A 12248-nucleotide genomic window follows, 5' to 3' on the forward strand; every position below is an offset into this window, starting at 1 on the left:
ACACTGTTACTTTAGCAACTGCTTACCTTATCCATGGTATTTGCGCATATTAAACTCACATTTTAGTTTGTTAATATCATCTTATTACTGTTTGAACGTAATGCCAAGAATTATAGAAGCAAACAAATGTGCACCAAGAGTATGTAAACAATGGGAAAGGAAATGATGATTAATGATGTTTAATTAATCTTTTTTTAAAAGTCACTGAAGGTAGACAAAAAATGTTTTTTTAAATGAAAATCATATTTTGTATTGAAACATTTAGCAAAAAAACATAAAATTAAATATGTTGAGAGGTATGATAAATTTACAGATGATTGAATTTAGTGCATTTTATGGGGGGTGTTTTCTTAAATATAGAAAACACCAAATTGAGACATTTGACTTTTTTTTTTATTATCTATATTTCAGTTTAGTTGAAACAACTTGGAGGGCGGCACGGTAAATGAGTGGTTAGTGCGTTCGCAGCACAGTTCTGAGGTCATGTGTTCAAATCCAGCTACCAGCCTTCTGCAGAGTTTGCATGTTCTCCCTAATAATTGGTCACCCCGAAATTGTCCCTAAGTATGAGTGTTAAATGAATGGTTGTCTGTCTCTGTGTGCCCTGTGACTGGCTAGCAGTCAGTTAAGGGTGTCCCCTGCCCACTTCAAGAATGATGGCTGGGATAAGCGGTGCAGATGATGGATGGATGGACGGATGAAACTTGTGGTTCATCCAATAGTTAATTTTACACAGAAGGACCACATGGTTTGCTGCATAATCCTGTATTATATGTATTTGGGCCAAATCTACAAGTACCAGTAATGGGTTCAAGGACTGATCTTTGAGGATTTCAAAATTTCCAAAGGTTACAAAGAAATTCCAAAGTATATTCTGGACTTTCGTGGACGTAGCGGTCAGGAAATTCTTCAAGAAAATTGTCTGACAATTAAACTGCCAGATGTTGCTCTACAAATCTACTGAAAAAGATTTTAAACCAGGGGTCTCAAACTCAATTGACTTGGAGCTCAGGTCTGTGTAAGATTTGGCCAAATCAGGTTTTCCACAAAAAAGTTCAGACATTCCGCAGTTCTCAATCTTGTTTTCTTTTAAATTCCTTTCAGAAAACAAGAGCTTTTTTTAAAAAAAACAATAGTTACGGGAATAAATCACTCAATCAGTAAAAAAGAAAATCCATAAATCACTAGGGCTGCACTTAAATGCCTCCTGGTGGTAAAAAAAAATATTGTGTTTATATAAAAAAGGATATTCATTGTAATCTCATCTCATCTCATCTCATTGGCTGCACCGCTTATCCTCAGTAGGGTCGCGGGGTATTAATTGTAATAATTAACAAAAATACATGAACTATCATATAAATGTGCATTTTTTTCAAATACTGGAAGGTCAAGAATTTTATATTTATTTGACATAACATGAAGCTCCCCTTGACGAAAATGACATAATTGTCCTTCATCTTGCTGCTGCGGGAACCCAAAAATTCCCAAAACCTTGCAAAAGGCTGGGGAATAAAACCTAGTGTTCAAATAATAAACTGTCCCTATAACAACATTCTTGATCATATTTATGGAAAAAAATCATTAAAAGAGTGTTACGGCCACTTCTCGTTATCAAAATAATACATACTGTCCCTTTACCTTTCATATTAAGACAGGGGCCTCAAACTATCATCCTAAGGAGCGTTGGCCGCCTTTTGAATCCCAGGTTCAAAAGTATACCTATCTAATCAGCAGGTTAGTGTCTTACTAGTCCCATTGACGACTTAGTGTATCAATTCATTAAAACTTTTTTTGGGAGTTTATTGAAAATTAAATCTCATTTCATTTTCAATCGTCATGCTGAATTAGGTCGTGCAGATGTCAATCCCCAAAGGAAATCAAATCGCTTGCATCATCCTGATCATCAACATTTATCGTTTCAAGTTTGCAAAGCGATGTAAACAGAAATAGTCCTCAGGTGCCGCTTGACATTTCTGGTGGTTTTTCCTTTGAGGATTGTCAAATGCATGTTCAAATTCTCAGAGGAATGTCAATTAAATGATAATGATGAATCCGTAGAGGATAAAAAAAGGTCAAGATCCTCTTACACTAATTAGAGAAGAGAAAACACAAGATGTTTCCACAAACTATTTTGTTCAGTTCAGTGGAGTTTTGTTATTTATTCATATCTATGTGTATTTTATTTATATTTTGTTATTATTTTGTTTTGTGTTCCAATGGATATGTATGCATTGTTACTTTGTTTTTTTGTTTTTTTCATTTGTCGAAGGAGGTTTAGTGAAAACACAGAGTGGTCTGTTTCTCAAAGTAGAAGTACCCCAAACCAAAGAATAATGCATAACTGTACAGGATTTACAAAGATCAGTTATTTATTATTTCCAAAGAGTTTGGTCTGGTGAACTTGATACTGTTACTTCGATTTCTGACGATCAATGTACCGAACCCTGTTCGAATAAAGACATCAATTGCTGCACAAATTTATGTTTCTTCACTGTGCATCCACGCCACCCCGAGCGGGTGTCCCAGTACATCAAAAACTCCCTGCCACTCACACTGGACCCCCACCAGTTTGCCTACAGGGCAAACCGCTCCACTGACGACGCCATAAACACAGCACTTCACACCGTGCTGAAACACGCTACGTCAGAATGCTCTTTCTGGACTTCAGCTCAGCCTTCAACCCCATTATCCCGGAGATCCTGGTGGAGAAACTCTCACACCTAGGACTCTCTCCCTCCATCTGCCACTGGATAATGGACACCGCCCACAGTCCGTGAAATTCGGTAACCACGTCTCTCCCACCCTAACACTGAGCACTGGCGCCCCCCAAGGTTGTGCACTGAGCCCCCTGCGTTTCACCCTCTACACCTCCGACTGCTCACCGACCCACCTCACAAACACTCATTAAGTTCGCCCAACGATACCACCTTGATCGGCCTCATCTCTGAAGGGGACGAGGCGACGTACAGGGATGAGGTGGAGTCACTGTTAACGTGGTGTTCGAAAAACCACCTCATACTGAACACCACAAAAACAAAAGACCTGATACTGGACTTCAGAAGGGATGGCAGGAATCCAGCACCACTCATCATAAAAGGAGACTGTGTAGAGAGAGTCCACTCTTTCAAATTCCTGGGTGTGCACATCTCCGACGACCTCTCCTGGTCTGCAAACACCCGAGCGGTGGTAGGGAAGGCCCAGCAGCGAATACATTTCCTGAGAGTGCTCAGGAAAAATCATCTTATACAGCAGCTGCAGGTGTCCTTTTACAAAACCACAGTGGAGAGCATTCTAACATACTGCATTACGGTGTGGTATGCTGAGGGCACAGCAGCAGACTGGAAAACGCTCCAGAGGGTCATCAAATCAGCCCAGAAAATCGTCGGTTGCTCTCTGCCCAGTATGGAGGACATTGCCTGCTCTCGCTACCTTAACAGAGCAGAAAACATCATCAATGATTTTTCTCACCCCGGCCACCACCTCTTTGACCTGCTGCCTTTCGGCCTTCCCCAGAGCCATTACCACGCTAAACACACACCGCACAAAAAACTGAAAACTCCCATTACCTGATACGAAAGTAAAATGGTACTCATGCCTATGTTTCTTGCACAATGTTGACTGCACTATGTTTACTGCTCACCTTACACAATGTGACTATTTTTTGCACTATGTTGACTATTTTAGCACCAAATGCATATTGCACAACCCTTTCGATACCAAACTGTATTACGATACCAACTGTATGTAACAGCCTACATGCCGACATTTCTTTGTGTAAATATTGTGTAAATTATAACTATAACCTTATCCTCCTTGTTTTATAACCTTATCTTCTCTGTTCCTTTATCTTCTTGGTTTCTTTTATCCTCACTGTGTATATGTGAACTGGAGTGCCATGCCCAATATGTTAACCCATTTTGTAACAATGACAATAAAGGTATATTCTATACTATTCTATATTCTATTCCTTGAAAGTATCGATGTCTTTATTCAGAATCTAAAAAATAACTAAGATTTGAATTAACTGGGACAGGAAAACTGCCTCTATCAAATATATAATCATAAAGGGTTTAGTTTCCTGAAATATTTTTAGATGCTGATGTGATGGATGGGCCAAGCATTAGGTTGAGGGGCTTTCCACCAAGGCCCGATTGTACCTAACCCACCCCACTGACTTAATCCTGGGGACAAACTGCACCCAGGAATCGAGTCCATTCGCTAGGCTGCCTCCCTGCGGAGGCACCCAAGCCACCCCCATGTCTAACCCTGTGGAGTTGAAATTCCGATGGAGGGATAATAAGAAAGCGCAGCACCCCCAAACCTTCAGGCCCAGCCAGAAGATCCTATTTGGATCCGCCACAACAACATTAAAGTAAATGAAAACAACAATGACTCATTAATATCATCAGTCAACCCAGTTAGGAAATGTAATCCTCTCCAGAGTTTTTTCCTCTAACAAGCCACTTGACCTTTGACTTATTCACTGAGGATCTGTTCTTAGGGGATCCCTTAGGTCGGTCTTCTTTTCAGAATGAATGTGTGCTACAGGGCAAACATGTGACTGGAAAGTATAGTTCAAAGTAAACTTTGCCCGTCCTTCCAAGATCTTAGCCCCGTGCCCAAGCCCTACCTGATAGGAATTTTGAGCCGATTGTGCTTAAAATGTGAATCATTACTGTTCGATCGGGGTGAGCTTCTCTCTCGCTGACTTTTTAAAAAAATATTATCCACCCGTCACAATTGTTCTGTTCATAGGGTATTGTTAAACTTAGATTTCAGCACAAAAGAAAAGCTCTACTTGTCACTCGTAGGTGCCGTGTGGGGCCCTTCGCATCACCAAAGAACTGTTTGAATGGCTGGGGGAGGGGTTGGTCCAAATTTGTTCTCCAGGGTACTTAGAAGAGTTACAGTATCTTTAGAGCAGGGGTCGGGAACCTATGGCTTGCGAGCCATATATGGCTCTTTCTATGAGTACCTGTGGCTCAGAGACAAATTTGATTGCATGCAAATTTTCTCCATCTCGTCCAAAACATAAGCTACAAATCCTGTTCAGATACACGCAGAGCCAAACCAAAGCTAATAACGGAGCAGTACTTCGCAGTATATATAGGGCACGTTTTTCACTAAAATTTAAAGTCAAGGTGTCACCAAAAAAGAAAAAAAACTCGTTCTGGCTGTACAACGCTAAATAATCCGGTATATAAAACATCACTATATTATCTGTCTTCAGTGTTCAGATACCTTATGATGAATCCACAGAACAAACTGTAAATACGCCAAAACACCGGAAGAGAACTTAAAGTTTTTTGATTGGGTGAGTGGGAGGGATGGGTGGAGCTATGCAAAAAGTGCAAGCACTCCCTCCCATCTCTTGCCCTACGCCGTCTGCGCCATAGATAAGCACATTAGGCTCCCTGTTTGCAGAATGTTGTGACGTTTTTACAAAATAACTGCTTACATCTGGTTTTGAAACCAATATGTATGAAAAAAAGGGTCAAAATGAGTTTAACCGATCTTGAGTAATTGCAAGAAAGAGACAAGTTTAAAGTGGTATGATTGTTGATTTTGTGACACGGGCTCTGGCATTATTCTCTTTTCATAATTTTTATCAAATCATCAAAAATAAATGTGCTGAAGACTAAGCTTTTGTCTGGGGCGCGGGTTTAGCAATTTAGTAAATTTGCCTCATAATATATGGTGTGGCTCTTTCCCAAAATAAAATTGATATATTTTGCTTTTATGGCTCTTTGAGTCAAAAAGGTTCCCGACCCCTGCTTTAGAGTATAACGTGCACTTGTGTATAATTTGAACCCCTAATTATTTATCAAAAATTGGCACAAAACCTACTTTTACTTTTTCTAAGCTATTTAAGCATTGTGACAAATATGTTGAATACGTTCAGCCATTATTCATATCATTTATTTACAACGTAAACTGTGAAAACAATACAAACATGATCTTTACAATGTATTTTTATGTCCTTCAAAGTCCGGTTCAATATCACAGACACCGAAGAGTTGTTTCCCTTGTTGTGCTTTTTTTCGTTTATATCTTTCAGGACGACTTTCTGTTTTTTTTTTTGTCTCTGGTACCGTTAGTAAAAATAGTCTAATGATGAAAATCTAATACTTTTCCATAAGTCATCAATATTGTTAGGGGTCTAGGGATTACACTCTCACGACTTGGGTTTGATTCTTGTTGCATTCAATGTCTTGCAAATGTGGTTAGCAATATTTTTCGACTGATTTCATTGCTCATATGCGGTAATGTACTACCGTAGTACCTTTTGTATAATGCGTACCCAAACTATGACTACCTTTTAGGTTAAAAAAATGGCTGTTAAACACAAATACAAATTTGTGTTCATGTGAAATGTTTCTCATTATCATCAACTTTATTATAACCGAAGTCATAGAGAAAGAAAATTACATTTGATACTATTTGTTTGCTTTTTGCCCTTGGAGGCCTGCGGTTTTTATTTTGTGAGGCAGCACAAGCATCTTTCCAAACGCTCCAGGCACTGTGCAACTACATCAAAAATGAGAGGCCGTTTGAGAAGTAAATCATACTTTCTCTCACATTTAACATTGTACTCTTACAACAATACCCTCATACCCATGCACAAACACTACTATACTCTTTAAAACAAACTACTATACTCTCATAAACACTACTATAATCACTCACACATACTACTTTACTCTTTCATATATACTACCATACTTTAGACACTACAGTGGGACCTCGCTACTTCGTGGTTCGACGTTCGCGGCTTCAGAGCTTCGCGGTCTGTAATGGTTAAATTTTTATTTTTTTTATTTTTTTTAAGGAGCGTCGCTACTTTGCAGTTTTTCACTTTTTGCGGCCGCCGACCCTAGCACTGCGCGCCGTTCTCGTGTCCCGGCGTGCGGTTTCGGTGCGGCTTCCGCTTCACCCCCCTCCCCTAACCTCACAGGTCCCCCCAGCTACCCCTTTCCCCATCGAGGGCCATGTAGTGCCATGTAGAGTCATCGTGGCCCGGGCTGGAGCCTCCGTGCCGAGCGCCCGACCCAGATCGGATTGTCGCGGTGTCGTGCGTATCGCGCCCGAAAGTACCCGCGCCGCGGGTTAGGGGCTCTTTCGCGGTGCGGCATAAGTAAAAACCCTGTCGTGAATTTGTCTTCGATCGTCCCGGGCGGACGTAAAATCGCCGAGCTGTACGACTCTTAGCGGTGGATCACTCAGCTCGTGCGTCGATGTAGAACGCAGCTAGCTGCGAGAACTAATGTGATTTGCAGCTGCGATTGGCTGGCAACCAGTTCAGGGTGTCCCCTGCCCACTGCCCGGAGATGGCTGGGATGGGCTCCAGCCCCCCCGCGACCCTAATAAGGATAAGCGGTGCAGATAATGAGATGAGATGAGATTTTTTTTTTTTTTATTGTTTTCTTTGAAGGGGCGTCGCTACTTCGCAGATTCGCACTTTTTGTGGGCGGTTTTTCTCCCCATTAACCGGGTCTAAAAAATAATAATAATAATAAAAAAACTTTTTGTTTTACTTTCTTTTCTTCTTGAAGGGGCGTCGCTACTTCGCAGATTTTCACTTTTTGCGGGTGATTTTGCTCCCCATTAACCGTGTCTAAAAAAAATGATAATTAAAAATTAAAAAATAATAAAAATAAAAACAATGTTTTTTTTTTGAAGGTGCGCCGCTACTTCGCGGATTTTCACTTATCGCGGGTTGTTTTGGTCCCCATTAACCGCGATAACCGAGGTCTTACTGTTCTATACTCCCTCACTACCACCATTCTCTCATACACACAATACTGTACTCTCACACATACTACTATACTACTATACTCTCATACACACACACTACTGCACTCTCTTGCACATAGTACTATACACACACTACTGTTCTCTCTCATAGGTACCACTTGCCTGCTTGGGGTTGTCCATCGATTCGATGATGACCATCTTCTTTTATTTGTGAGTCTGCTGATGTTTGAACAGTCCGATCCTGGATCCACAGATCCGGTTACAGACAGAGCATGTGAAGGGGGTGCTGGGGGGAGCAGGGGTGGCCTGGCGTGCATGTCTCTTTGCACGCTTTGCTGCATGGTGTTGCATGCGCTGTTCCTCCATATAATCCACTCCCTGTGAGCAGTGGGAGCGCCATAGGTCTCGGCAGGAAGCAAGTTCCTCCAGTGAGGAGGGGTTTATCCGACACCTCTTCAGGATGTTCTTCATTTGGTCTTTGAACCGCTTCTTCTGCCCACCAGCACTGCGTTGGCCTAGATGTAACTGACCATAGAGGATACGGCGTGGCAGTCTGTGGCTGGCCATTCGAACAACATGCCCCAGCCACCTGAGTTGGCGTTGGGCCGTAATGGACTCCATGCTGCAGCTGCCTGCCCTCTCAAACACCTCTGTGTGCGGCACTCTGTCCCTCCATGTGATGCCAAGGATCCTCTGAAGACATCTTACATGGAAGGTCTCCAGGCTCTTCAGATGTCGGCTGTAGATAGTCCATGCCTCACATCCATACAGTAATGTAGTGATGCATACAGCTCTGTAGACCAGCATTTTGGTGTGGAGTCTAAGGTTGTTGTTTTGAAAGACCCTTCTCCTTAGTAGACCGAAAGATGCTGATGCTTGCTTGAGACGGCTCTGGATCTCATCATCCAATGAGCAGGTGTCACTATGCTCCCCAAATAGGTGGTGTTGCCCTGCTGCTGTGAGGATTATTGGGTTTGGTGGGAGGTCAGCACTGGACTGACAGAGTACCTCTGTCTTCTGGGTGTTGATCGTCGGTCCCATTCTGGTGTATGCAGTTACAGCTGCCGAAAGAATGTTTTGTAGAGCCTCTGGTGTATGGGCAACCAGGGCACAGTCATCAGCATACTGTAGCTCAATGATGGTCTCTGAGGTCAGCTTGGTAGTTGTCTGCAGCCTCCTGATGTTAAACAGGTTACTATCAACCCTGAAGTTGATGGTAAATCCAGCCTGCTTCTCCATCCTTCTACGTAGCAGTGTTGTAACACAGACAAGGAAGATGTTGAAGAGAACTGGAGCCAGCACACAGCCTTGCCTCATTCCAGTTTCCACACCACAGGGTTCTGAGCTGTGTCTTCCAACTACCACTCTGGCCGTCATCCCTGAATGGAACTGTGCAAGAATGGAGAGAACTTGGGTGGACACCCAAATCTCTTCAGGACTTGGCACAGTAGGTCCCTGTTCACTGTCTCAAATGCCTTTGAAAGATCGACAAAGGCGATGAACAAGTCCTTGTGCTGCTCCCAGCATTTCTCTTGGAGCTGACGTGTCACAAAGATCATGTCGACTGTTCCCCTGTCCTTTCGAAAACCACACTGTGACTCTGGGATGACGCGTTCCGATATTGTCTCTCTCATAGGTACCACTATACACTCGCACACACACAACTATATTCTCTCAGACGTAGTACTGTACTCTCAGACACACCCTACTATGCTACTACTACTATACTCTCACATGTACTAATTTACTATCTCACACGTACGACTATAATGGGTGAAACTCCAGTTTGACGTCAAACTGTGTAACATATACACACAAATCAGTGTGCATTGCTTTCATACACACACTACAATGCTGTCACATCCATATTACTAGACTCTTTCACATATCCTACTATACTTTCTCACATACTACGATACTGGAAGTAACGACAGTACGACGTCAAACTACCCAACACATATACACAGATCAGTGTGCATCTCCATGGTTACCAAAATTATTCAAAGTAAAACGAGACTTAGAGGTGAGGTTATCATTGCAGTATGTGTGAGAACTACCTATAGTAATTGCAGTTTTAATGGTATGTGAAAAAGAAAAGTAGTGTGTAAAGGAGAACATACTAGTGTTTGTACATGGGTATGACTGTGTTTGTATGAGAGTAAAGTTGTACATGTGTGAGAGTCTGATGTTATATCTAAGACCAAGCATGATTTACTTCTGAAATGGCCTCTCATAGTCGTACATTTATTCACTACGATCAAATTTGTTGCAATGTCAATCACGCCAAAAGAGGCACAAACAAGGTGGCGGATGACCAAACAAAACAACCGGCCTATAAATCTCACTGGAGAACACATCATTCTTTTTGTCGGCACGGAGACGACAACATGCATGCGCATGCGCCACTTTTGTTTATAAAAAGTGGCTGGCTGGCGGGCGTGGGGTCAGAGGTGCGTCCGGCTACACCCGGTGAGTATAAGCTCTTGGCCAACTTTCAAACACACATTCACACCTCTATATATTAAACATCCATGCATAACGTATAGCACATAATGTTGATTTGCTGCATAAACATCCACAGTAGAAATTTACTGGTAAGGTTCCATTTGATTATTACTTGTTTGTAGTTTTAACACACAGTGATCGTGTGAGTTCCTGGAAATAGACAATTTTGTTGATTGTTTTTCACACTAAAGGATTATTATCTGCTCTTTCTTGTGTTTGAAACATGCTGGGGTCCAAATATTCATGCTGTTTTAACAATATCTTAAATTTAAAATATCATAATTATAATAGTAACAAGTAATACTTGTTGTGTGAAAGCATGGTTGAGAATAGTGTTGTTCACTATAAACTAAGGATGGGCTGATAGATTCAAATATCTGTATTATCCATTTTTATTTTGTTTTTTTTTTTACTTATTGCTTCTCTGTTATTACTGCAGAGAGTTACCGAAGTACACCGAAAGGATAGTTGTAAAGGGCTGTATAAATAAAGTACATTTCATCTGGAGGGACAAAAGCATGACCAACTTAGGTGCCGAGGTGCCTAACTTGTTTGGGTGTCTGGGCAATTGGGTTGGCCATGGTCCCAAAAATTTTGTGTGTGTTTTTTTGCTATTTTTTTCCCCCTTTTATTTTCTTTGTTATTGTATGTGATTGTCTTGCTGTCGGTCACCCCTCTTGAGGGATATGACCAAGGTAGATAGAACTTGGATCCGATCAGTACTATTGTCTTGGGTTCGATAAGGGGTTGTTAGATTGTAGAAACAATATAACTTTCAAAAACATTGATCCATTTATGTTAACACTTTATTTGCACTGCTTACTTTATTTTCAAAATGTTGTGCAAATAGTTATTTTATTGACATTTTTATACAGTGTTACAGTGTTACATTACCAATTTTTGGTTTGACTTTCTTGACCCATGTTGTGAATCAGTTGTTTTATTTTTCAAACTATTAAAGGTTTTTTTATATTGTATTGCTGACACTATTTGCACTTTATCACTTTATGTTAAAAACATCGTGCCATGGAAGGTATTTTAGTTTTTTGTTGGTATTGTTATGCAATGTTTGTATTTTGTTACATTAATGCTTTCTGTAGTTTGACTCTCTTGACTCATGTGCTGAATCAGTTGTTTTATAAAAAGTAATGCATTTCTCAAATTAGGAAATGTTTTTTACATTGTAATGTTCCCACTATTTTCACTTTCTGACTTGATTTTAAAAATCACATGCAATAGAAGGTGTCATAGTTGTCATGTTGACATTATTATATTTGTATTTTATTTATGCTGCTGCTTTTTTGTTTTTTTGTTCTGAAACTGTTGTAATGGAAATATTTTCATTATTTTTTTATACAACTAAAGCTTTAGTCATTGAATAAAAGTTCCAGTGTTTATCATAATTATAAGATAACACAAATGATAAGATGACATATCCAAGCAAAAAGTACGGGATCCGGATTGATATTGATTGATACTGCCCTGTATTTTGGAACAGAATTCCCAGTATCTCCAACCCCCACTACACACAGACATAAAGTGTAGTTAACATTTGGCAGGTTAGTTGCTTTCCTATTTGTTGGCAATATTTATTTTCTTGACAATATTTAGGAATGGCTTTTTCCTAGTCGTGTTTGTCGGTCCCGGATACTAAATGTGGGTGGATCGATCCAAATATTATCGATATTATCTATAATGAACGGGCACTTGTTTCGGATCAAAACTATTGCAATAGGATCGATACTGTTTGACCTTTTAACTATCACTACAATAATGTTGTTAGTGGGTCGTATTATTATACATACAATTGTGTTTACAGTTTATTTGAACTACTTTATTTTTAAAATACTGTTCAATAGAAGGTGTTGGGGTTTTTTTGACATTTTTAGACAGTGTGCCTGTTTTATTTACATTACTGCTTTTTTCTGGTTTACTCTTTTGACTTTTGTTTTGAAACAATTGTAATAAAAAGATTTGCATTCATTTAT

Source organism: Urocampus carinirostris, chromosome 6, assembly GCF_059441175.1.
Source record: "Urocampus carinirostris isolate Australia breed hairy pipefish chromosome 6, RoL_Ucar_1.0, whole genome shotgun sequence".
Lineage (NCBI taxonomy): Eukaryota > Metazoa > Chordata > Actinopteri > Syngnathiformes > Syngnathidae > Urocampus > Urocampus carinirostris.